Below are 25,916 nucleotides of genomic sequence, written 5' to 3'. Positions count from 1 at the left end.
AGTGGGCCTGTGGGCTCCAGAGACAAATACTTAACAGTTTAGCATTGATAATAAAAATATATAGTCATTCTAAGTAATGTATTTGGGACATGTTTGAGAATCTCCTAAGTCTTTTCAAAACAAATGACTACTGTTCTCTTCTAAGGAACCATGTATGATACAAACAATACTGCCTGAAGAGTTCTATAAAACATTATTAAGTTTTAATTAGCCAAAAAAAATAAATTAAAGACTTCAGAGTGTCATATGGTGTGATTGCAGAAGAGAAAGGTAGACTGGAGAAATAAATAATTGGTAAAGAAGGTACTGATTGGGGTGGCTAGGTGGCACAGTGGATAAAGCACCGGCCCTGGAGTCAGGAGTACCTGAGTTCAAATCCGGTCTCAGACACTTAATAATTACCTAGCTGTGTGGCCTTGGGCAAGCCACTTAACCCCATTTGCCTTGCAAAAACCTAAAAAAAAAGATACTGATTGAGCAATGGATTTGGATTTCTGACCATTGCTCAAAATACAAGAATGGTGTGCTTTTATTAATTGCACTCCATCCATAGGTGAAAAAATGAATGCTAAGGTAAGATTTATTTGCCTGGAGTTCAACACTCATAAACTAAAGAGCTCTAAAATGAAAAGAAGAGGGAGAAAGAAAATTATGTCTATGTACATGTATTGAGCTATATATCAAAGAGCAGGGATTCTTAACCCTTTTTGTGTCATGTCCCTTTTGACAGACTTGTAAATTCCATGGACCCTTTCTAAGATTATTATTTTTAATTTACAAAAAATAAAACCATAAGACCACAAATTATGCTAAAGTAGAGTTATCAAAATAGTTTTTAAAAAGAAAATTTGCAGGAGGGCAGCTAGGTGGCACAGTGCATAGAGCACCGGCCCTGGAGTCAGGAGTACCTGAGTTCAAATCTGACCTCAGATACTTAATAATTACCTAGCTGTGTGGCCTTGGGCAAGCCACTTAACCCCATTTGCCTTGCAAAAAAATTTTGCAGATCCCAATTTTTAACCTTTGCCATAAATATAGTTACAGTGTAGGAAGAACAGTGATGAAAACATTCAAATGTATAAGAGACAAGATCTAAGGGAAGAGCTGAAAGTAAAACACCAGGACTTCAGATGTCTCTGTACAAAAGCACATAGATTGAGTAACAAAATGGTGAACCAAAGATCCAGTTGAAGAAGGCAAATTTTTCCTCATAGTTATTACTGAGATTTAGTGGATGGACCTTGTGATTAGAATATGAGTCTTAAAGCAGATACTTTTTTCAAAAGAAAGGAGGATCAGTAAATAGAGGAGGGAAGAGAATACCATTAAATATCATGAAGATATTCATGTAAAGAGGTCTAGGAACCAAAAGGGGAAACCACTTGGAAAACATCTCAGTGATAAACAAGAGAGGAAGAAATAAAAGCAATAATGCCACTGAAATATAAATACAAATTATGTATACAGATATACATATATACATGCTGCAAACAACCTAGAAGAAAAGAAGTAATAGACAACAAATCTAGAAGATAGGTCATGTTGACATGAAAGCATGGTATATAGGATGATAGAAATCTTTAGTTATCCAGACAGCTACAAAAACTCTCTGTCAAAAGAAGAGAAACTAATAATTTCTTCATCTTCCAAAAGTAGAGGAAACTATGGGGGAACTGATTTTTGGGACCCAATTCTGACTAATGAAAAGTAACTAAGTAAATGCAAAAATAATAGGAATCGGGGCAGCTAGGTGGTACAGTGGATAGAGCACCAACCCTGGAGTCAGGAGTACCTGAGTTCAAATCCAGCCTCAGACATTTAATGATTACCTAGCTGTGTGTCTTTGGGCAAGCCACTTAACCCTATTGCCTTGCAAAAACCTAAAAAAAAAAAAGAATCGGGGGGGGGGGGAATGACCAATTTAGAATCTGTAAGACCAGTAAACCTGGCATAGTTTGACATAGATCCTATATCTGGGGAGCCTCAATTTCATATAGCATCCAGTGGACTAATCTTCTATAGGGAAAGTGAAACCCAGGAAGAAATTTGCCAGAAGGAAATTCTGAAAAGATAAAGAAAGACAACTGCAGTGAAATTGGTTGTGAAAAGAGCTGTATTAAGACACTGATATGGATTCACAAGGAATTTATGAACTAATAGACTTTTTAAAAATACTGAAAAGATAAAAGAACAGGAAAATGGATGGGAGACAAATAAAAGAATGGGGCATGGTCCCATAAGAATAGTCCAAAGTGGAGACAGCTAGGTGGTGCAGTGGATAGAGCACTGGCCCTGGGAGTCAGGAGGACCTGAGTTCAAATCCAAACTCAGACATTTAATAATTGCCTAGCTGTGTGACTTTGGGCAAGTCACTTAACCCCACTGCCTTAAATAAACAAGATTTAAAAAAAAGAATAGTCCAAAGTGCTAAATACATATCAGAAAAGTACTGAAACTAATAATAAATACTAAGATAACAAAAAATTTAAAGGTCTGGTGGTGATGCTTGCTGTTTTTAGTACACTGAAGAAAAGATAAAGAAGATCAAAGAAAGAATAAGTACTGCTTCTAAAGACAAGTGTAATGATAATGGTTGAGAGAATAATCTTATTTTAATCCTCTGCCTCTTAAGGTAGTTTAGGTGACACAGTAGACAGGGTGTACCTTGTCTAGAGTCAGGAAAACCTGGATCCAAATCTTATTGTATACATATACAAGATGTGTGACCCTAGGCAAATCATCTAACATCTCAGTGATCAAGAAAACTATTCAATCCTGCAAATTGTGGGGCAAGGGGGAGGGAGGAATGTCATTCTGCAATGAATGGCAGAAAGTTTCATCTTTTAGAAATTTCCTATGTCAATGAAATCCAAGTCCTTAATCCCATTCCTATTCCTATCCCCAATACCCCTATCCCCAAAATCTGACCCCCCACATAACTCTAGAAAATAAGTAGAACTCAGGCAAGTAGCTAATTTTCCCATGTTTTCCCACATGTGTTTATTCCCTGTACTTGGAAGTTGGAAGGCTGTGTTCTTTTTACCAAATATACTATTTGTTTTCCTTGGATTCAGATACCCATACTTGTTTCCTTTAAAATTCACTACACTAGGTCCTTGACATCCATTTCGATGATGTGTCTATTGTGAGCAAAAGATTTTTGGAAGCTATAGACAATGATCTGACAGATGGATATCCTTTGAAAATACAGAATGTAAGATATTAATTGCATATATCCTGTTCTGTTGTTTGACCCATGTCCTAGGATAAGTATCTTCCAACTGTTTTGTGGAAAAATTCAGGAAATAGATCTGCCCAATGACTCACTGGAGGAAATGTTAGAACTCTATATGGAGGAGAATATGGTGGCATCTGTACCCTTAGATATTAAGTATCCTATCATTTTGTTTTAAAAATCCAGAAATCACAAATCTGCAGTTTTTGACCACTAGATGGCAGATTCAGCAATATGGTTTTAGTAGCCTGGAGTCCTTTCAAGAATTCGTGAGAGAAGAGATACAAAGATAAAGACAGAGACAGAGAGAACTATTCTTGTCTGAAAAGGTCTCAATTTTTATTAGAAAATCAATTAGAAAAGTGGTTTTATAACTAGGATTCAATCATTCAAGTATTCATTAAACTTCCATACTTGAAGGGAAACTTAGCAATTAAATGAGATTGAGAATACAAACAGGCTAATACATTGCTTAGAACAAAATGAAATTTTATAGAGATCAGTGTGAAGTCCCATACTTGGATTTTAAAAAATAAATTTCACAAATACAAAATTGGAAGTTGTATCTAGATAGCAATTAATCTAAAGTTCTGGAGGTCTGAGTGGACAAGAAACTCAATATATGTCAACAGTGATCTGATGGCCAAAAAAGTCTAATCTAATCTTAATCAACATTAAAATCAGTATAGCTAGTGTCCATAATGAGGGATGTGTGCTCTGTGTGGTGTCATGGAAAGACCACTGACTTGGAACCAGGGATCATTGGTTCAAATCTTGAGTCTTCAGTTTACTATCTGTGTGATTTGAGCAAATCATTTCACTTTTCTGGACCTTAGTTTCTTCATCTGTAAAATGAAGGACCCATCCTAAATAATGACCAAGGTTTCTTCCAGTTTTTGATACTGTGCTCTTATGGCCTAGATAATCTATCTGTGGAGTGTTGTGTTCAAGCTGCTACACTTTATATTAATAAACTAGATAATATCTTGACCAAGACCTCTTAATAAGGGCTCTAAGGTCATATTTCTGGCAGTCCATGATTTATTTCAATATAACTGGGTTCTTTTGTAATCCTATATATTTTTTCATTTTAAGGGTTTATAAACATTATTCTGAGACAGAGTCCACAGAATTGAGCAGATTGCCAACAGTCCTTGAAAAAAAAAGGTGAAGAATCTTGAATGAGACAAATAAGATCATCTCATCTGAGGATCAGTTGAAAAAAAGATGAAGAGGAGAATGGATGGTTGCCTTCCATATTTTGAAGTATCTGAAGGAAGGGGGCTATTATATAGAAAAGAGATTAGATGGGATTTATTTGGTCTTACAGAGTGAAGCTAAGTGAAGAATAGAACTTCCTAACAACCAGAGTGATCCAAAAGTAGATTAGGCTGCCTCAGATTGTAATAGTGCTTCTCCAAAGATCTTTAGGTAATGACCAGATGACCATTTGTTGGCAATATTTTAGAGGTGTATTTTGGTCAAGTACAAGTTTGACTACGTGGCCTTTGAAGTCCAGTTCCAACAATGATATGCTGCAAGAGCAAACTTAGAAAGGGGAAAAAAAATTTCTAAAGGCAGTGGGCCAACTCTACTTATTTCCCACAGCAGTCTTTACCTCCTGAATTTTATAGTCTATAAAAACTAATATTCTGATAGATAATTTCATAATTTTCTATACACAAATATTTCAACCTTACTGATGGTTACCAAGACCTCTGTTTTACAAGATATTCATCTCCCCACTTACTAGAATTAGAAGTTATCTTATCTGAAGTTTACCCCAGTGTCCAGTGATTGGTTTAAACTAAAACTGAGTCCCTAACTTTTTTACCTTAGCTATACAGTGGCTTTCTCAAATTTGAACTATGTTCTATGTCCAGATTGTTATAATCTCCCTTCAGCATGAGGAACCCCTCTTGAAATCATTAGGAAACAGCAGAAAAAAAATTTAAAACCCCTGAAGATTTACTTAAAGAAAAAAAAATAGAGGCTATTTTGGTTCTATAGTTTGATCTTGAAGCACCAGAACTTCTTGAATTGCTGTACTTCTATTGAGGAAAAAAAAATTTCTGGTTCTTGTCTGCTCCCTAAAGGTAACAAGTCTTTAATTTAATTATCCCTTTTTCTGCAACTTCCTTTGGTTAGTCAGTCCCTAAGAGAGAATTCAATTACTTGTTAGCTTGACCACTCCATTTATCCCAAAGAAAAACCAAGCACTAGCTTCTTTCCCTCTGGTAGGATACATGTATATTTCTCCAAATCAAAATAAGAGTTGGTCTCAAGGAAGCTCTAGATACAACTTGTGCTTTCAAAAAAACAATCCCCCCCTCTCCTATTTTCCAATAAAAAACTTACTTTTTTATAGATACTTTTTTCTCCTCTTGGATTATCCTAGATTTATACTTTATATATTTTGTAATAGACATAGTTATTTACATACTGTCTTCCAATTAGAATGGGAATTCTTTGAAGGCAGACTATGTTTTGCCCTGTTTTCATATCCTAAGTGCTAAGCATATATTAAGTACATATTAAATACTTGTTATATGACTAAAAATTGAATTAAAATACTAGACAGATTTCTCTTAGAGCTGAATGCTCTTAAGAGGGACAGGATAAGGGTGAGAAGGAATTCTAAGGAATCTAAAAAAAATAGTAAAAATGGTGATAAAGAAAACAAAGGTGGAAGGAGATCATATATACATGTAACTTGTGTTCAAGCCTGATTCATTTATTCATTTACTGGTAAAGACAATGAAGAATCAATGCTGCATGCCTCTAAGTGGAGTTGAACCATGTCAGCTTGGAAGAAGAGACGATCTTCTTTGTTCTGCTTCAAGAGAAGACACATATGGCTCTAGAACTTCTTCAGGGAGAAATCCAAAGCGAATATGAGCAGACTGCAGAAGGCAAACATAGAGGGGAAAGCCTATATATTCAGTCATCATGTTCTTGATTTCCAGTTTTGCTTGCTAGACACTTCTGATAATTTCTTAGTGGGAGACCTCTATTATATTCAAATTTGTAGAACTTCCCTGCTTTCTTTTCAGTATCTGCTTGGATAAATGTGTTCATTCACTCTTATTTATTTGTGATAGTCTTTTGTATAATTAGTATTTGGTGACAAGGGGACAAGCCTTCATATATAAACTATACCCCTTCCTCTTTAATGGTTAGCAATAAAGGAAAGCAGTTTGAACCTAAGAACAATATTAACAATATTAAAGGGAGTAGATAAATATAATTATAGACTTGTACCTTCGCTCTGAGGAAAACAGAGCAGACAGCTTGAAAGTCTCATTCTCTTGCTCTCCATCTAGGCAGGACTCAAAAGTCTTCCATGGACAAGGGTGGGGAAGTTTCTAAAGATATCTATCCCTGCTACCATATACCTTCAAGCCATGTGGACATGGCCATAATCTAGATTGACAGCATATAAATACTATATATACAAAAAGGCAAATATTTTAGGACTAATCCTAAAAATACCTAAACAAAAGAAATATCAAATATATCAAAGATTTGGGGGAAAAATCTCAGATAATATTGTTAGACATATAAACTGAGACTATTAATAACTATCATTCCAAATTCCTACTTTTTCATTTCTATAAAACATCTATTAAAATAATCATGGGAATTAAAGGCATCCTTGATGAAGGTATGAGCTAGGAACAGAGGATATTCTTCATCAGAACACATCTTTGCTCTTATGTAATTGACTATACAGATAAAGAAGATAGGATCCCATTGTGTTTTTTGTATATTGACTATAAAAAAGCAGTAGAATGAATATAGCAAAATGCTCCCTTAAAGGCTCTCTCTTCCAACAAGGTAATTTCCATTCATGTGTCAAGAGTAAACAAGATTCCTTAGAAAATGAAACCACAAAGGTAATTGCATTTGTAGACTTTCTCATTATCAAGTACAACATAAAACAGGGAAGCATATGCTTGCCAAAAAATGTGTTTGCCATTGTCGTGAAGAATATCCAGTAAGGAGTTCAAATCAAAAAATGATTTTGTCTACCAGATGCCTGTTTCCAATGATAATATGCTGATTCCATTAAGTCTCAAAATATTGCTTAGTCTCCTAAGTGACATCAATAATTCTTCAACAGCTTAGTGTAGTTATCCACATAGTTATCCACAAGTCAATAAGGAATGTCTACTGAATTAAAAATAGCAAGTAGTTGAATGCAACCCGTAGAACTAGGTCAGTCAATCAACATTTACTCTACACCTACTATTTGTCAGTAATAATGCAAAGCAATATAAAAAAAGAAATACAGTCCCTCCTCTTAGGGAGCTTACAATCTACTAAGGGAAGATAATACAGAAAAGGAAGTTGAAAAGCAAAGGGGATAAAGGAATCAGGGAAGGAAGGGAAATTAGAGAGAGTGAGAGAGAGAGAGACAGGGTGGGGAGAGAGAGAGAGAGAGACAGAGACAGAGAGATAGAGAGACAAAGAGACAGAGAGAGATATATACCAAAACAGTGCAGCCAAGTGAGAAATAAAATATATTGAGAATTCCCTCATTAAATGGAAGTTGAGGATGACGGCTTCACCCCCCTCAATCAGAGGAACAGATTATGGTGATAAGATGTAGTACTAAGACTGATGGGAACTTGTGGGATGATGAGGTTTTCCCGATAATGAGCCTCCTGGGCCTATTGGAGAAATCAAAAAAAATCCCTAAGTAGGGAACCAAGTGGGAAAAAAAAGAGGGATGCATGTATCTTGCTTGAATAGATACTAAACATATAGAATGAACCACATTCAGAATTTAAAAAGGAAGAATCTGATTCACTTTTGGGAAAATGGAAGTATTTTTAAAGACCACAACTATCTCTCTTAAACAAAAACTCATCTATTAAAACCAAAATTCTACTAATGCAAGAATGTTGAAATTCATAGAACATCACAGTCTAAAAAGGGTTGGAGGTCACCCAAAAAGCAGTGGAGAGGCATAGGGTAAGCTTGAGCAGTTGGCTACAACCTGTTGCCAATCTAATATCACAAATGTTCAGAAAGCTGTAGCACTGGACAACGAAGTAGATCAGTTTAAGGGCAAGAGTAGATAGCTTCAGTGCTCAACTGATGGCCATCCAATTTCAAGAAAACTAGGGGAAGCATGCCCCCCCCCAATATTAGATGAAACTCAAGAGAACGTTTACAATTGACAAGAATCACAAAGGATGAGAAAGGGGGGGGGGGGGATGGATTGAATCTTCCCCTTCAGAAAGAATTCTTATATCAATGAGATCAGGAGTCTGTCAAAATATTTTAAAGATGCCAACACCCTTGCGAGCAATTCAACACTTATAATTATAGAACAGATTTTTTTAAACAAGCACAAATAGTCATATCAACTACTCAATATGCTTTACATGTTCCACAACTTAAAAAAGAAGAAATGTAATATTTCATGAATTTTTCCATAGAAATATGTTTATTTTTTCTTGGGGGGAACTGAAAAATTTGCCCATTTTTTGTTGTGTATTTTTTTAAAAGGGAAGATTAAAATATCTAAGATAAGCTATTATTCCAGAAAAATAATTTATATAATATCAAAATATAAATAGAAAGAATAAAATTAAATGGAATATTAATAAGGCTATTACTGTTAATTAGTGTTTTAAGTTTTGCAAAACATTGTACAAGTAATCTTTCATTTTATCCTCACTACAACCCTGAAAGGTAGATAGATGGTATAACTATTTTTATTTTACAAATGAAGAAACTGAGATAGACATAAATTAAATGACTTTTCCTGAGTTTCATGGTTAGTAAATAACTAAAGCCAAATTTGAATTCAGATCTTTCTGACTACAAGTCTGATGCTCTGGCCTTTGCACCACCTATAATAATAATAATAATAATAATAACCAAAATTTTCCCTAGAGAAAAGTAGTGTTATGAGAACATGAATATGAAACATTTGCTATATTTTACTTTCAGACATGAATAATGTGTTGGTTGGTTTTGCTGAGTTTTTTTCCAACCTTTTAAAATCTTTGTTCTGAGCAATGACTCTCTGGATAAGGGAGAGAGAAAAATAGTTTCAGAAATGTCATCTGATGCAAAAACAAAAGATATCTGTAAAAGAGAGTTTGCATACAAGATCTCTCAATTACTTTGTTTGTAGACAAAAAGACAAGTCCCCGAAGATCAAGTAGGAAACAGTCAAGTTTTGAAAGCTCAATAATAGAAAGTACATAATAGCTAGAAAGGATTTTTACCCTTACTAAAACTATAACACTATTTACCCAGATGGTTTCTTAGGAAGTCTCTTGAAGTGAGAATATGTGCAAGGAAGAATTACCAAAGTGCAATTAACAGTCTTGACAATCCTAACACATGAAAGCACAAATGTGCTGGGGGAATTACATTATACCAGAAATTCAACGAGTTCTTTGCCAAATCACTGAAACAGAAGAGAACACTCTGGCATCCTGGGAGTATATCCAGTGAAAAATGAGAAAATCCTATAAAGGTTAGGGAGGCCAGTCTCACCCCAAAGTCTTTTGGGTCTTGTTAATTGACTGAAAATTCTCATGATATAAAAGTGGTAGATCAGAGCAGATAAAGAGCTCCAAATTACTATGATGAGATGAGAATCCCATGACCTCCAGCTAATTTTTGAAAACACTTTATTGGACTCTTCAAGATAGATAAGGCTAGAAAATACTGGGCATATAGCCTAAGGAGGTCAGAGATGGGAGAAAAAGTCTCAGATATGCCAAAATATTTATAGCAGAACTTTTTATGGTTAACAAAACTGAAAACAAAGTGAAAAGGTTAAACAAACTGTGGTACATTAATATAATGGAAAATTAATACATATTAATAAACACACATAAAAACTCAGAAAAATTTTCTGAGAGGTCTTCAAATAACTAATGTAGAATGAAATAAGAACTAAGATAACAAAATACCCAATAATATAAATATTAAAAGTATTTAATATGAGTATTACATAATATATTATAAATATATATTTATATAAATTTATAAAATGTGTTATAAATATATGAATAATATATAATAAAAGTATATCAATATAGGTATTAAACATATTTAAAGGTCTCAGACTTCAGAACAATGCAACGATCAATCTTGATTCTAGAACATCAATAATGAAACCTACATCTTCCCCTTAGAAGAGAGAAGAGAGTCTACTGGTATAGAAAGAATTATAATTAAATTTAAAGTTTGCAAGTACTTTAAATATCTGTTTTACATAACTGAAGTTTGTTTCAATGAACCTTTTTCTTAGGGGGACATTAAGAAGTAAACATGATGTAACTTTTTAAATATCAAAAATATAAGAGCTAAAAGGGCTAAAAGATGTAAAAACTAATCACTTCCACCACTGTCTTCTGAAAAGAAAATGTAAAGAGTTCAATAAAATAACACACTCTACCAGGAAACCAAATGGGATAAAGGTAAGAAAAGTGCCCTTTGAGAATTTCCAGAGAAATAAAGATGTTCCTATACTGGAAAAGTATATCTTCTTTCACAAAACTCCCTGAAGATTCTAAATCTATTTTCTCAGCAATTACTGTTTCTAAATCAGTGAACTTTGGTCAGACATTCTTTACTCAAAAGGCCCAGATAAAATCAACAATTTTTGGAAAACCATGTGTATCTCCACCTATAATTATAAGGAAAAAAGTAAAGTGAAGACTTGATAAAGAAATAGGAAGAATGGGGTCAATGCTATATTTGATAACAGTAATAACCAGGCAGGGAACAAGTGAGTCTTCAACAAGTCAGCCCTTTGATGTTACAAAGCGATATGGAATCAGCCCTCTTCCTTGAAGTAAGGCATGGAAAAGAGAAGCAAAGAAAAAAGACCAAAATTAACACTGATCCATGATGTTGCTGGGTATGTATAAACACCCAGTTTGGGAATTAATTAGCTATGTACTAATTTCTCTAAGCCTTAATTTTCTCACCTATAAAATGAGAAATATCTATACTATTTACAGATAATGGATTTTCATGTCAATCAAACTGACTTAAAGAATCACAAAATTTTAGAATTAGAAGGGATCTCATAGGTCATTTAGTCTAACTTATATCTAATTAGTATCCTCTCAACAATATATTTCTAGAAGTCAACTAGCCTATGCTCAAAGCTCACCAGTAAAGAAGAACACTCTGCCTTCTAAGACTGTCAAGTCTACCTTTCTTTTCTCTTTCTTTCTTTATTGGGGGGTGGGAGGGAGGAGGCAGAGTTAAGGGGCTAGCTCAGGACTTCATGGCTAAGTAACTGAGGCAGGATTTGAACTCTGGTCTCCTGGCTCCAAAATTGGTACTCTATCAACCCAGTTGTCCCTGTCTATTTTTCAATAGAACTGATAAGGAATTTTTTTCCCCTTACTTCAAACCTAAAATAGCCTCTTTGCAATTTCCACCCAGTTATCCTGATTCTGTTCTAAATGACCAAACCGAACAGGTCTAAGCCATCTTTCAGAGTTAATTTTTGAATATTTGAAGATAGCTATCAGGTCACCCCCCACTCCATTAAGTCTTGTCTAGGCCAAATACCCCCCTAGTTCCCTCATCTGATCCTGACATAACATGAATCCAAGACCTTTTAATCATCCTAATTACCTTTCTCTGGATATTTTATAGCTTATCAGCGTCACTCTTAAAATGTAGTTCCCAGAATGGTACAAAATAATCCAGATCCAATCCGAATACAGCAGACCTCCCTGGTCCTGGATCACAATGCTTTTCTTAAGGCATCCTAACATCCTATAAGCTTTCATGGTAGCCATATTATAATGCTAACTTATCTTAACCTAATAATAATAATAATAATAATAATAATAATAATAATAATAATAATAATAATATTTACATGTGTTTTACGGTTTATGATGCATTTTACATATATTAGATAATAATAGTAGTAATAGTGGTAGTGGTATTTATCTAGTATCTACTGAATACTGAATGCTAAGCATTTTACACATATTATCTCATTTGCTCCTCACAACAACCCTAGGAGAGAGGTGCTATTAGTATCATCATTTGACAGTTGAGGAAACTAATTCAAACAAAGGTTAAGTGAATTTGCCCTTGGACACACAGGCAGTAAATGTCTGACTTCATAAGTAAGTGAAATTAGTTTTTCCTCATTCCAGTTCTAGAACTCTAAATGAACTAGTGTTCTAAAATTCAGATCTTTTTCCAAATGAAATGCTGTTTAGCCATGTTTTACTTGTGAAGGTGATTTTTTTTAATCCAGCTAATGACTTTATAGTTATCCCCATTAAAAATTATATTTCTTGGCCCCATATATAGCTTATGAAGATTTTTTAATATCAATTATCTATTATGGTGTTATTCAACCCCTCCAATTTTGTGTCTTCTGCAACATTGGTAAAGTATGTCATTTCCGCCATTATCCAAATAATTGATTAAAATACTAAACCACAAAGAGTCCTGGAACATTCCATGAAAGGCCTTCTCCTAAACTGACATCAAACTATTTTTTTTATGATTTTGCAAGGCAAATGGGATTAAGTGGCTTGCCCAAGGCCACACAGCTAGGTAATTATTAAGTGTCTGAGGCCAGATTTGAACTCAAGTACTCCTGACTCCAGGGCTAGTGCTCTATCCATTGTGCCACCTAGCTGCCCCAACATCAAACTATTAATGACAACTCTTTGGTTCCAGCTATTCAACTTGTTCCAAATCCACATATTGCATTTTCAATCATTTTCCACAAAAAGCATTTTTAAATGCTTTACTAAAATTTAGAAAACTTATATCTATAGCATTCCCCTGATCAACCAGCAGAATCCTAACTATTTAAGGTTCTGTGACTAGGACTTTGTCTTCAGGATACTAACATTTTGAGGGCACTGCCAGCACTTACAACTTTCAGAAGTTAAAAATAATTAAATCTCCCTTTCCTGTCTACCCCACCCATAGCAGAAATGAAATAAACCCCCTTCTCTCCAGTACCATCAATGGGCTCTCTTTGTTCCAGAGTCTCCAGGTCTTTTCTCCTCTCTTCCCCCAACTTTGATAGGTCATGCAAAATTGGTTGAGGACACATTTTGTAATGCTTACCCAGGGTGTGTATGGAAAAAGAAGGCGTTATGAAACTTACCCAAGGTGCAAAAAAAAAAAAAAAAGGGCTTGATATTGTTCCTTCTACCCGTTTAGTAATCCTGTCAAGAAAAAGGAAATAAGATTAGTTTACTAACACCTATTCTTGTTGAAGCCATGTGATAAATGCTTTCTTTGCTAGATGTTCTCTAGCTTGCAAATGTTGTATCTAGATTTTTTTGTCAGTGGGGACACAGATGGTCCAGGCTACAGACAATTTGTGAAAATTAAATTTCTCAATAAGAGCTGTCTGCTGATGGAGAATGGCAAAAACATTGTCACTAATCCCATTTCTTCAAAATGACAGTCTCAGGTATAGAAGGAATCATGAGTGACCTCTCTATGGTAACTGGGCACAGACTGGTAGGGTGCCACTTCTATTTCATTCAGGATGTGAAGAAAGTCTCTCTCATTCCCAACAAGGAAGCTTAGCAATGTCAAACACATTAATATACCTTCTTACAACAATTTTCACTCTAAGTTCTCAGAATTTCTCAGATTTCTCAGAATAATATTGTTAAATGCTCGCCATGGGGGCAGTTCAAAGTAGAGTGGGGCCAGTCTGTGTCTACCACATGGGTCGCCGGTGGCCCAGAGTGGAGGGACATCCAGTTGAAGATATCTAATAGAAAGTTGAAGATGGGGGGGGGGGGCAAGAAGGCGACAGGAGAAGAGCCTCTCCTAGGTATTCTCTCTATAATAGTTCAAAAATCTTAAAATTATGACTCTAACTAAATTTTTGAGAGACAGAACCCACAGAAAGATCCAGTGAGGCAATTCTCCAGACCAAAGTAACCTGGAACATAGTGGAAAAACTCGGCTCCATGGGGTTAGAGTGGTGGCCCCATCAGAGTGAAGAAACTTCAGCCTTCCGGAAAGAGCCCCAGGGCAGCAGAAGCAGCTTTCCTGACCTGCACCCCCAGAGCACCAGCACAATTTGAAGGATGGGGGGGGGACCTCTGCTAGAGCCCAAAGCCCAGGCCCTCAGCGTAGCAGCTGGGGCCATGGCAGCCCAGATCCAGGAAACAGAAGCAGGCTGGAGCCAGCAAGCAAGAGCCTCCAGGCAACTGAACCCTGAGTGTTCAGCTCACCGAAGGTAGGGGAGGGAGACTCCCGAGGTCTGTCCTTTGTACCTGGAACAGGACTCTGGGGCTCTGACCACATTCAGATCCTGATCACAGTCTAGGCCCCCCCATAGAACAGGGCCACCCCCACCTCAGCCCTGTGGCAGAGGGGTGTACTTGTGGTCATTCACAGACCAGGAGACAAGTCAGAGCTTCGCACACTGCGATCCTTGGGGGGGGGGTGTCCCAATAATACACAAAAGCTCAGGAAGCACCCCAAAACCAGGTACAGGCTGGGGAAATGAGTAAACAGAGAAAAAAGAGGAACATCACTGAAAAATACTTTGTCTATAATCCCAAGAAGGATTAAAGTACTCAATCTGAAGATGAGGAAGTACAAGCTCCCACATCTAAAGACTCCAAGAAAAACAGAAGTTGGACTCAGGCCATGACAGAGTTCAAAAAAGATTTTGAAAATCAAGTAAGGGAGATAGAAGAAAAATTGGGAAAAGAAATGAGAGAGATGCAGGAAAGACATGAAAAAAGAAGCCAGCAGCTTAGTCAAGGAGATCCAAAAGAATGCTGAAGAAAATAACATCTTAAAAACCAGCATAGGTCAAATGAAAAAAACAGTTCAAAAAGTTATTGAGGAAAAGAATGCTTTAAAAAAGCAGAATTGGCCAGATGGAAAAGGAGATAAGACAGCTCTCTGAAGAAAACAAATCCTTCAGATGTAGAATAGAGCTAAAGGAAGCTGATGACTTTACAAGAAGTCAAGACATAATGCTTCAACACCAAAAGAATGAAAAATTAGAAGAAAATGTGAACCATCTCATTGAAAAAACAACTGATCTGGAAAACAGACTCAGGAAAGATCATTTAAAATTTATTGGGATACCTGAAAGTCATGATCAGGAGAAGAGCCTTGACCTCATTTTTAAAGAATTCCTACAGGAAAATTGTCCTGATATCCTAGAAGCAGAGGGCAAAATAGAAATTGAGAGAATCCACTGATCTCCACCAGAAAGAGATCCCTCAAAACAACCCCCAGGAATATTATAGCCAAGTTCCAGAACTCCCAAGTCAAAGAGAAAATATTCTAAACAGCCAGAAGGACATAATTCAAATATTGTGGAGCTGCAGTCAGGATCACACAAGACAGCAGCAACTACATTAATGGCTCCTAGGGCTTGGAATATAATATTCCAGAAGGCAAAAAGAGCTTGAAATGCAACTAAGAATCAACTACCAGGGGTGGCTAGGTGTCACAGCAGATAAAGCACTGGCCCTGGAGTCAGGAGTACCTGAGTTCAAATCTGGCCTCAGACACTTAATAATTACCTAACTGTGTGGCCTTGGGCAAGCCACTTAACCCCATTGCCTTGCAAAAAAAGCTTAAAAAAATCAACTACCCAGCAAAACTGAACATCTTCTTCTGGGGAAAAGATGGACTTTCAATGAAACAGGGGAATTTCAAATGTTCCTGTTGAAATGACCAGAGCTGAACAGAAAGTTTGACCTGAAAATATAGGACTCAGGTGAAGCATAGAGAGTGGAGGAGAAGGGTAAAATATGAGGGACTTAATGATGATAAACTGAATGTATTCCTGCATGGAAAAATGATACTGGTAATACTCATATGAATCTTCTCATTTAATAGAACAGGTAGAAGAAGCTTTTATAGATTAAGCACAGGAGAGACCTGAATTTGAAGATATAATATATTGTGAAAATGGAGTCAATGGCTAAAAGGGAAATGTACTGGGAGTAAGAGAAAGGAGAAATGGAATGGGTTAAGATATTTCATATAAAATATATTTTTTGCAATGAGCTACTGCAATGATATGGAAGGGGGGAAGGCAAGGGGGAATGAGGGAACCTTCACTATCATCAGAAATGACTCAGACAGGAAACAGCACGTACACTCAATAGGGTATAGACATACAGAGTAAAAAGGAGAGAAGGGGGAAAGGGGGAAGGGGGGGATGATAGAGGAGAGGATAGATCATAGGACAGAATAATCATATATAACATATCTTCTTTTTTACTTCTTGCAAGGGGTTGGGATTAGGTGGCCTGTCCGGGACCATGGGACCAGGTGGTTGCTGGGTGGTATGTGAGCTTGGGGCCTCTTGGCCCTATATCAATATAGAGGAAAGAAAACATTTGATATGCTGCATCCCAAAGCAAAGAAGATGATAAAAATCAGAGGAAAAGGAGAAACCAAAAAAAAAATCAAAGACTTTGTAACCGAAGAGCATAATGATAACTTGGGGTGCAGAAAGACTATGCTTTGCATAATCCCAGGATGAAAAACTGGTCTGGACTCCTGAAGATTTTTATGGAACACTTTGATAACACCTATCTAATAATAGGCTCACAGATTTTTTGAGTTTAAAAGGTTCTCATGAGCCATCAAGCCCAACACCTTCCTTTTACAGTTGAAGAAACTGAAGCCCAGAAAAATTAAGCGATTTGCTAAAGGTCATGAAGCAGATTCAAATCCAGGTCCATCCACTGAGCCACACTGCTTTCCCCGTGTCCTCAGAGTACAGCTTATCTTATAAATGAGAGAAATGCAGTATGAATCCTGACATCACTGACATTTCTACCTTAGAATTTTGGAGACAAGCAACTGTGCATTTCATTCCACGGTGAAGTGCTGTGGCTCACCATTAAAGTTATACTTTTGGATTCCTATAGAAAAGCATGGTTAATTCATCCAAAAAGCAATTATCAAGTATCTACTGTGGGCCAAGTACTGGGTATAACAGAACAAAAATGATACCTTTCCTACCCTCAAGGAGCTTACATTCTGTTGGGGTGGGAAGTGAGGTATAGCATATACATAGATAAATAAAATAAACAAAATACTAATAATAATAACCAACAACATTTATAGAGCATATACTTTGAGCAGGTACTATTCCAAATGCTTTCCAATTATTATCTCATTTGATCCTCACAACACTTGGAGGTGAGGAATATTATTACCCTCATTTTACAGATGAAAAATGTAAAACAAACAGAAATTAAGTGTCTCATACAGAATTACACAGCTAGGTAAATGGAGTCAGATTTGAATTCCAGTCTTCTTGATTCCAAGCCCACTGTTTTAGTCCCTGCCACTTTAGGATAAATATAAGACCAGAAGACCCTTCCAATGCTACCAGAACCTTCTCATGTGGGTGTTCCATAGCTGGATAGATTTGGTCAGAAATTAGTGACAGTGAATTTAGGCTAGGGGTAGTTTTGGACCCATGACGGACTACCCTTTTAAATCAACCTAGTTCAGGCCCTCATCAGCCTCCTAACTGGTCTCTCTGTAATCTAGTCTCTCCCCTCCCAAATTTCCTCCACTGTCATAAGACTATCATTTATTTTATTTTTTTTTGTAGTTTTTTTTTCAAGGCAGTGGGGTTAAGTGGCTTGCCCAAGACCACACAGCTAGGTAATTATTAAGTGTCTGAGGCCGGATTTGAACTCAGGTACTCCTGCCTCCAGGGCCGATGCTCTATCCACTGTGCCATCTAGCTGCCCCAAGACTATCATTTCTAAAAGCACAGATCTGCCTTTATCATTCCCCTCTCCCAACAGGTATAACTCCCTACCCTCAACATCTTGTGGGAGATGTGATAATTCTTTCCTAAACTGAAAAAGATCTGTCTCCAAACCCTTTGAAGGTCTCAATGTGAAAGGTATTATTCTGAGTTTGGAAATATTCACATCAAAAAACAACAAACTAAAAACAGACATGAATGGACAAGAAAACTTACATCAATTCAGGCAAATCTGTGTTATGACCATTGAGGGTCAGTAGCATAAAACTCCCTTCTCTGAGGAAGTAAAATCAGTATAATTCATGCAGTAACTCTAAGCTGGATCTGAAATATAGCTTCATCACCATTTATGGTCCCTCTGCTATATGTCTCTCTCCTCAACTCAACCTTCATTCAGCTGCCAAGTAAATGTTTCTAAAGCATAGGTCTGACCATGTCAACATCTGACTCAAGAAATTCCAGTGACCCCTTTTATCTCCAGGATCAAATGAAGGATAAATTAGCTCAGCATATGGGAAGTAGGGGGTGGATGGGACAGGGAAGCAAGAAAGATATCTTGATAAAGATGGAATTTTAGCCAGTCTTGAAGGAATTCAGGGAAGTTAGAAGGTAACAATAAGAATATAGAGAATTTAAGACATGGGGGTAATCAATGAAAATTCTCAGAATGGGGAGACAAGGGTCTTGTGCAAGAAACAGCAAGGAAGCCAGTGTCATTATATTGTAGAATATTTGAAGGGAAATATAGTATAAAAAGACAGGAAAGACAGGAAGAAGCAAATTATAAAGGACCTTAAACGTCAAACAGATGATTTTATATATACACCAAACAGAGCTATTAGAGTTGATTGAGTAAAGGCTGACATTGCCAGACATGCACTTTAGAGTTATTTGACAGCTAAGTACAGAATAGACTAGAGTGGGGAGAGACAAGTGGCAAGAAATCAACCAGCAGGCTATGGCAAATAATTCAGGTGTGAGGTGGAGAGGGTATGCCACAAGGTAATAATAGCAATGGCAGAGGAGGGAAGGGGGTTTATGTAAGAGATAAGAGGCAGAGAGAACCCACAGGGCTGGAAAAAAATTGATTATGACTAAGTAATTTTAAAAAAACAAATTGATTATAGATTTTGCTGTAGTAGTTGTTCAGTCACATCTGATTGTTTGTGACCCCAATGGGGATTTTCTTGGCAAAAACACTGGAGCAGTTTGAGATTTCCTTCTTTGGCTCATTTTACAAATGAAGAAACCAAGGTATACAAGATTAAATGATTTGCCCAAGTTCACACAGCTAGTATGTGTCTAAAGTCAGATTTGAATTCAGGAAAATGAATCTTCCTGACTTCAGGTCCAGTACCCTATCCACTGTGCCAACTAAATATTATTTAGTTTATCCTTATTGGGCAGCTAGGTGATGTAGTGCATAGAGTGCCAGCCCTGGATTCAGGAGGACCTGAATTCAAATTTGATCTCATACACTTACTAGCTGTGTGACCTGGAGCAAATCATTATCCCTAATTGCCTTGAATCCAGGGCCATCTTCAGTCATCCTGTTCCATATCTGGTCACTGGACCCAGATGGATCAGGAGAAAATGAGGATATGTCTTAGCATAGTATCCACTGTGAGGGTAATAAGGAGCTTCCAGAGACAACTCAGAAAATGAATTAAGCAAATGTTCTATGGGGTTTTTTCCACTTTCCCCCTCCTCTTAGACTTTTTTTTTCTTAAAATGAATAGTCTGTTTAATATTCTGTGTTTTTTATTTTTTTTTAAATAGGAAGAGTCTGCTAGTGATGAGCATATGTTTTGACAATAAACAGCACATACTGTTCTGTTTTAAGTTCCACATGCATTAACTGCCCTAATCTAAACCATTTAGCCCTATTTTCTTGTCCTCTTTCTTCCTTACTTTTTCCTTCCTTCCTTCCTTCCTTCCTTCCTTCCTTCCTGTTTTTCTTTCTTTCAGAACTAGCTAACAAGGTAGATAGATGGCAAGGCTTAGTATGAGGAAGACCTGAGTTTAAACCCTCTCATAGACAATTTCTACCTGTGACTCAGCTTTTTCATCTATAAAATGGGGATAATAACAGGACCTACTTGCACAGGTCTTTTGAGCAAATGAGGAAGCAAATTAAATAATTTAGATTAAGCAGTTTGCAATCCCTAAAGCACTATATAAATTATAGCTTTTTTTTAATTCCTAAGAAAAAGTTAGTATGTATTGCCCAAGTTCTTGCCTTTATTCCTTTCCAGACTGCACAACTGACTCTTACATAATTTTTCTCCCATGCCCTAGAAAATTATTTATCCTGAAGCCTCAAGTAGCCATGGTATTGACAAAATGATTGGCAGTTCCTCTCAAACTTCCATTTTAAGGAGAGTACCCTGGCCAACCATATCTTCCTTCCACTCCAGACTGCATTCCTCAAACTCCTGGAATTTCCCTATAATGTTTTCATTTGCCAGATATCTTCATCCCTTCTCCTTCTCTTTCCCAAAGTACCCCCTTTTCAACTTTTTTTATAAGGTTTTTGCAAGGCAAATGGGGTTAAGTGGCCTGCCCAAGGCCACACAGCTAGGTAATTAAGTATCTGAGACCGGATTTGAACCCAGGTAATCCTGACTCCAGGGCCGGTGCTTTATCCACTGCGCCACCTAGCCGCCCCAGCGCCACCTAGCCGCCCCTCAACTTCTTTTGATATAGTCTTCCTCAGCTAGAATGTAAGCTCCCTGAGAGCAGACCAAGTAGATAAATTTATATCTAATATCTAATAAGATATATTTATATCTAATTAAAATAAACATTTATTAAAATAAGCCAGGCATGGATCTGGGCACTGTCCTATGTGCTGTAGATACAACTGATAAAAAGATAGCCAGTCCCTGCCCTCAGACAGCACACAAAAAGAAGCAGAAAAGGAGATGATACAAGATAACTGAGAGTTAAGGGAAGGAAGGAAACTCTTGTTGCATCCAGGCAGGGCAGCAGATACAAAGTAGAATGAATATTCCTAGCACTTAACTCAGTGGAACTTATTAATATAAATCTTGACTAAACAAAATTTTAAAATGTTAATGTTTTCTTGAAAATTCAGTATCATCATGAACATTATTTCTTCTGGAGATAGTGTGGGTCAGAGATCAAAGAACTGGGTTTGAATCCCAACAGTACTCCTTACTATCAACAAATCTATGATCCTATAATTTGTGTGATTATAGACAAGTCACTTAAACTCTCTGGTACTCACCTATAAATTGTTAGCCAATAAAAGTGAGGAAAAAAGGTGGAATAGATGGCCTCTAAGGTCTTTTCCAGGTCTTAAATGATGATGCTATGACATACTAAAGATAAAAAATGCCATGTAATGAATATTGTGCCCAGTCTGATGAATTATATACTAGTTGTATGCCTTCAGTGTGGCCCAGATGGGTCATCAAGGTGCAAGACTAATAGTTACCTGTTCCCTTCTCACCTCCACCTAGAGAAGCTAGGGAATAGAGTGCCTGGCTTGGAGTCGGAAAGAACTGAGTTCAAATCTAAACATCTACTAACTGAATGACTCTTAGCAAGTCATTTAACTCTGTCTGATTCCTCATCTGTAAAATGAGCTGGAGAAGGAAATAGCTAATCATTCCAGTATCTTTGTCAAAAAAAAAAAAGGAAAGCCCAAATGGGGCAAGGAGAGTCTGACACAACTGAAAAATGACTGAACAACCCCATTTACTTTCAGACACACAGGGCAATGCACTACACTTCCAAAGACAAGCCCTGAGGTTCAGTTGGCTGCCAGAGTCTTTCCCTCTTCCCTCTCTTCATCACTGACTATCACCATCCACACTGTCCTCCTCTACACTATTCTTATCCCTCCTCCACCCAGTTTCTCAGTATGGCTGCCACAGTTGATCTCCACCACTGTCTTTTGCTCTTCCTCTCTATTTTTGACTATCTTGTCTCAGGCATCTCTTGTCCCTTCTATCACACTTATACTAGCAGCATTGGTGCTAAACAAGGACCTTTGATTGAGGCTCTCAGCCATGCCATAGCACAATCCTTCTGCTAAATGATTGATCCCACCACAGAAGAAGAATTGATTTTTTAGTCATAGCCTATCTTGGCTATGTTCATTAAAGAACTGCTTCTTCACAGCTAAAGAAGTTCTGAGATTTTTGAAGGTCTTATTCCTTTCCAAATCTAGAGTTATTCTAGAAACTTGAAGATTAGTTTATAAGCAGCCAAGGACTTGCATCACTGTTCTTGTTTTACTGGAATCCAACTATTTTTTTTTTCAAGTTTTTTTCCTTCATTGCCTGACAAAAATTGGTAAGCTCTTCAAGTTCCTTATAATTACATCATAACAAACTTTTAAAATAGTCGATGTTTAATTTTTACAAATGGCTAAGATTTTAAAGGGCAACTTGATAGCATAGTGAATAGAGTACTGAGCTTGGAATCAGAAAGTCTCATCTTTAGGAGTTCAAATTCATCCTCAGACATTAGTTATTACCTATCTGACCCTAAACAAGTCACTTCACTCCATGTGCCTCATTTGCCTCATCTATAAAAATGAGCTGGGGAAGGAAATGACAAACCACTTGTCAATAAAATCCCCAAAGGGGTCACTGAAGAGTTGGACATGATTAAAACAAGTGAATAACAACAAAGATTGTTTAAAATAATTTTAAGTTAGATATAGCAATGATTTGTGCACAAATCAACTTATACATAATTATGTTCCTAAACTAAAAATTTTCCGTCAAAATGGTCATTTTAAAAGATATGTACTGCACAAATTTTAACCTCCCCTCCAAAAAAATCATTTTTTTTCTGCATACTGTTTTGTATGAAGGAGATTTCCCCCAAGGTTTCAACATTCCAGAAGATTTTCATCTCGAACTGTATAATACAAAGGCACTACTTAACCCTGAGTAAATACCCAGGCATGGATTTGAAGAACATTACAATTAAAAAGGCCCTGAGAGTTCTAATGATGGTAATGACTATATTGTTAATACTAATATAAAATTCAAATTGAATGTTCAGGTAAAATCTATGAAATATGGGGGGTAGAAGTAGAAACTTTTTAAAAATATGTTTAAATATCAAAAAGGTCTCTTCCCTCATCAAGGGATCCAGAAGGTAACTTTTATTATTACAGAATCTATTGCAGAGTTTACATCTGGTTACCATGCAAATTTATGAAAAAGACAGTACAGTCATAAGAAAATAAAACCATGAGCCAAAGTATCTAGCCACAGATTTGAAAAAAAGTGGTTATAAATTTTGCAACAGTATGAAATTTCACAGGAAATTGTATATTAGATATAAATAGTATATCACTTCACAGGAAAATCATGAAATAGAGCCACAAATTAGGCCATCTGAAGTCATTTTAATGCCACTTAAGCTGTGGATTGCACCTGGATTTCTGAGCTCTATATTTTTGCATGTGGGTAAAAGGCAGTTAACTGAGGGAGAAAAGAAAGGCAAAATTTTATTATAAGTATATAGATATAGATATAGACATTTATTTAAGTGTGGTTTTATATGCATTGTAGACAAATGTACACAAGCATATATAATACATAAATTATGTGTCTGTGTATGTGTGTATCCACAGGACCATTTTAAACAGCTTCCTAAACAATTTCTTAATAATTTAAGTATAAAGAAATTTATTTCCTTCATAGTTATGGATAAGAAATATTCTGCAACAGGCCAAAGTGACATCTTTCTTGTTGCTCTAAGAAGCCTTTCCTTGTTCCACCTGCTTAGTACATAGACTATCAGGTCATGAGTCATCTGTTTACATTTCCATCAGCTAGAGTTTATAGAAGGAGGTGGGCCCTGTGTATCAGGTTTTTCACAAGGACTATTTACTGACATCTGGTACCAGCTAACCATCATAAAGGAATCCAATCAAATTCTCATGCATTCTGAAATGTGTCACTCAGTTTCCACAAAAAAAATATGAAAATCTACAATTTCAAGATAACCCTCATAAAAATGAGGTATGGATTAAAAATGAGGATGGCAAAATGTTTTTTTTTATTGTGACCTAACCAAGGATCTCTTGTTGATAGCATTTGATCATATGAATAATATTAACATTAATAACTATTTAAAGTTATATAATAGTTAATACTATTAATTCTATATATTCTAATTTATATTATAAACAACATTAATGATAATTGATCATATGAATTAGTCAATATAAAAAAATGTATGACCATGGAAATCCAGTGGGCTGCATGAAGGAAGAAAGAAGAGGGAAAAAGGAAACATAATATAACATAAATATATAGCACATAGCACAATATAACAAGCAACTAGGAATGAACAAGAATTAAAACAAAAAAGTTTAAAAAAAGGAAAAGCTAGCTTTTGTTGAATCATGAGGATGAATTAATGAAGTTGAATTGAGATCAGAATATCATTAATCTAGAACTGACTTAGAACCCATCTCATCTAACTAACTCATCTTACACATGAAGAAACTGAGGCCCAAGGAGGTTAAATGTCTCAACCAAGGACACACCCAGTAGTAATCATCAGAGGTGGGATTTGAAAACATATCCTCTGACTCAAGTCAAGACTCTTTCCATTGTACCAACTGTTCTCAAAAAAGAAAGCACTGGGCTCTATACAGAAAGAATGGTAAGAAGATAATGTAGAGAGAAAAATGACCAGTGAAATGTTGCAGGACTGTCATACTCCATTGGTTGTGTGAAACTGTGTTGACTAATTTTGTGAAATTATCTTCTTTCTCTAACTTTTTAATTCTTGAGAAATAAGCAAAGAAGAAAGGATCAAAAAATCATTGATTGAGAGCTGAAAGAGACCTTAGAGATCACTAAATTTGGCCTTCTCATTGTACACATGAGGAAACTGAAGCCAGAGAAATTAAAGTTAAGTAATTCACACAAAGTCACATAGGTAATAAGTATAGTTCTGGAATTTGAACTTGGGTCCTGTGACAGGTTCAACATTCTTCCCATTGCATTATTCAGAAAAAAGTAATGTAAAACTGAAGGAGAAAACAAGACTGAACACAAAGAGATAAATATATTGGATCATAAAAGGTTCCTAATGAGGATCATAGTCAACCAGAACTGGAATCTTTGCTTAACACATAGAGTAGGTGTATACAAGTGATTCCATGCTAAATCTGAGTTGGAAGGTAGATGATTTTGAACACAAATTGGGAGAAAAGCCAATGTTCCTTCTCAAGGACATATGTTCCTCACATGAAAAGAGGGAGGGAAAACTAATCAAAGATATGGCACTTTTACCACACCCAATAAAAAGGGTGGTTTCAGGAAGGGATTTCAATTATATTTCAGGAAAGAGGAGATCAGTCAGAAGACACCAAAAAAAAGCTAAATATTTAGAATTTACCTTTAGGAATACAAGCTATGAGATACTTCAATATATATACATATATATATGTATATATATATATACATATATATATATATATATTCTGACAACCTGAATGATATTCAATCTTTAAAAAAAGAAAAATCAATGATTCTTTATTTGATAACTATAAGAGATTTTGTATGATATAGAGACCTTAGAGAGCAAGGAAGACATAGGTTCAAGGTATGTCTCTGATGTATACTACTTGGACAAGTCAATAAACTATCTAGTACCCTAATGCTAATGAATTAAGAAGGTAAATTTTTTAAAAAAGTGCAAATTTGTACTGGCAGTCTTTCTTTATCTGGGAGATCCTTACATCAATGACATCATATATCCCATCCCTATCACTGAACCCAAATAAGTTGATGAGATCACCAAGTGAGATGATGTAAGAGAAGGGAAGAAGGCCCAAGGCAGAGCCTTGAGGGACCCATAGTTAATAATGAAGAAACTGAGGTCCAAGGAGGTTAAATGTTTCAACCAAGGACACCCAGT

At 36.2% G+C, this 25,916-nt stretch overlaps 1 protein-coding gene across 7 annotated transcripts in view; it reads right to left on the bottom strand.

Moving 5' to 3' along the window:
* The window catches only part of RAB27A (RAB27A, member RAS oncogene family), a 78,640-nt gene that overhangs the window by 22,028 nt on the left and 30,696 nt on the right, over positions 1-25,916 (bottom strand). For 4 of the 7 annotated variants that reach the window (XM_074234640.1, XM_074234638.1, XM_074234639.1 and 1 more), the window contains exon 2: positions 13,371-13,431. The exons of 2 other annotated variants lie outside the window; for them this stretch is intronic. The gene's annotated coding sequence lies outside the window, so the exon portion shown is untranslated. Of the gene's footprint in view, positions 1-13,370; positions 15,687-25,916 lie in introns of those variants that run through there. One more of the 7 variants, XM_074234636.1, reaches the window with a different exon arrangement.

Source organism: Macrotis lagotis, chromosome 4 (assembly GCF_037893015.1).
Source record: "Macrotis lagotis isolate mMagLag1 chromosome 4, bilby.v1.9.chrom.fasta, whole genome shotgun sequence".
Taxonomy (NCBI): Eukaryota; Metazoa; Chordata; class Mammalia; order Peramelemorphia; family Peramelidae; genus Macrotis; species Macrotis lagotis.
The sequence above is the reverse complement of the archived record's forward strand: the minus strand, read 5'-3'. Positions and strand labels throughout refer to the sequence as shown.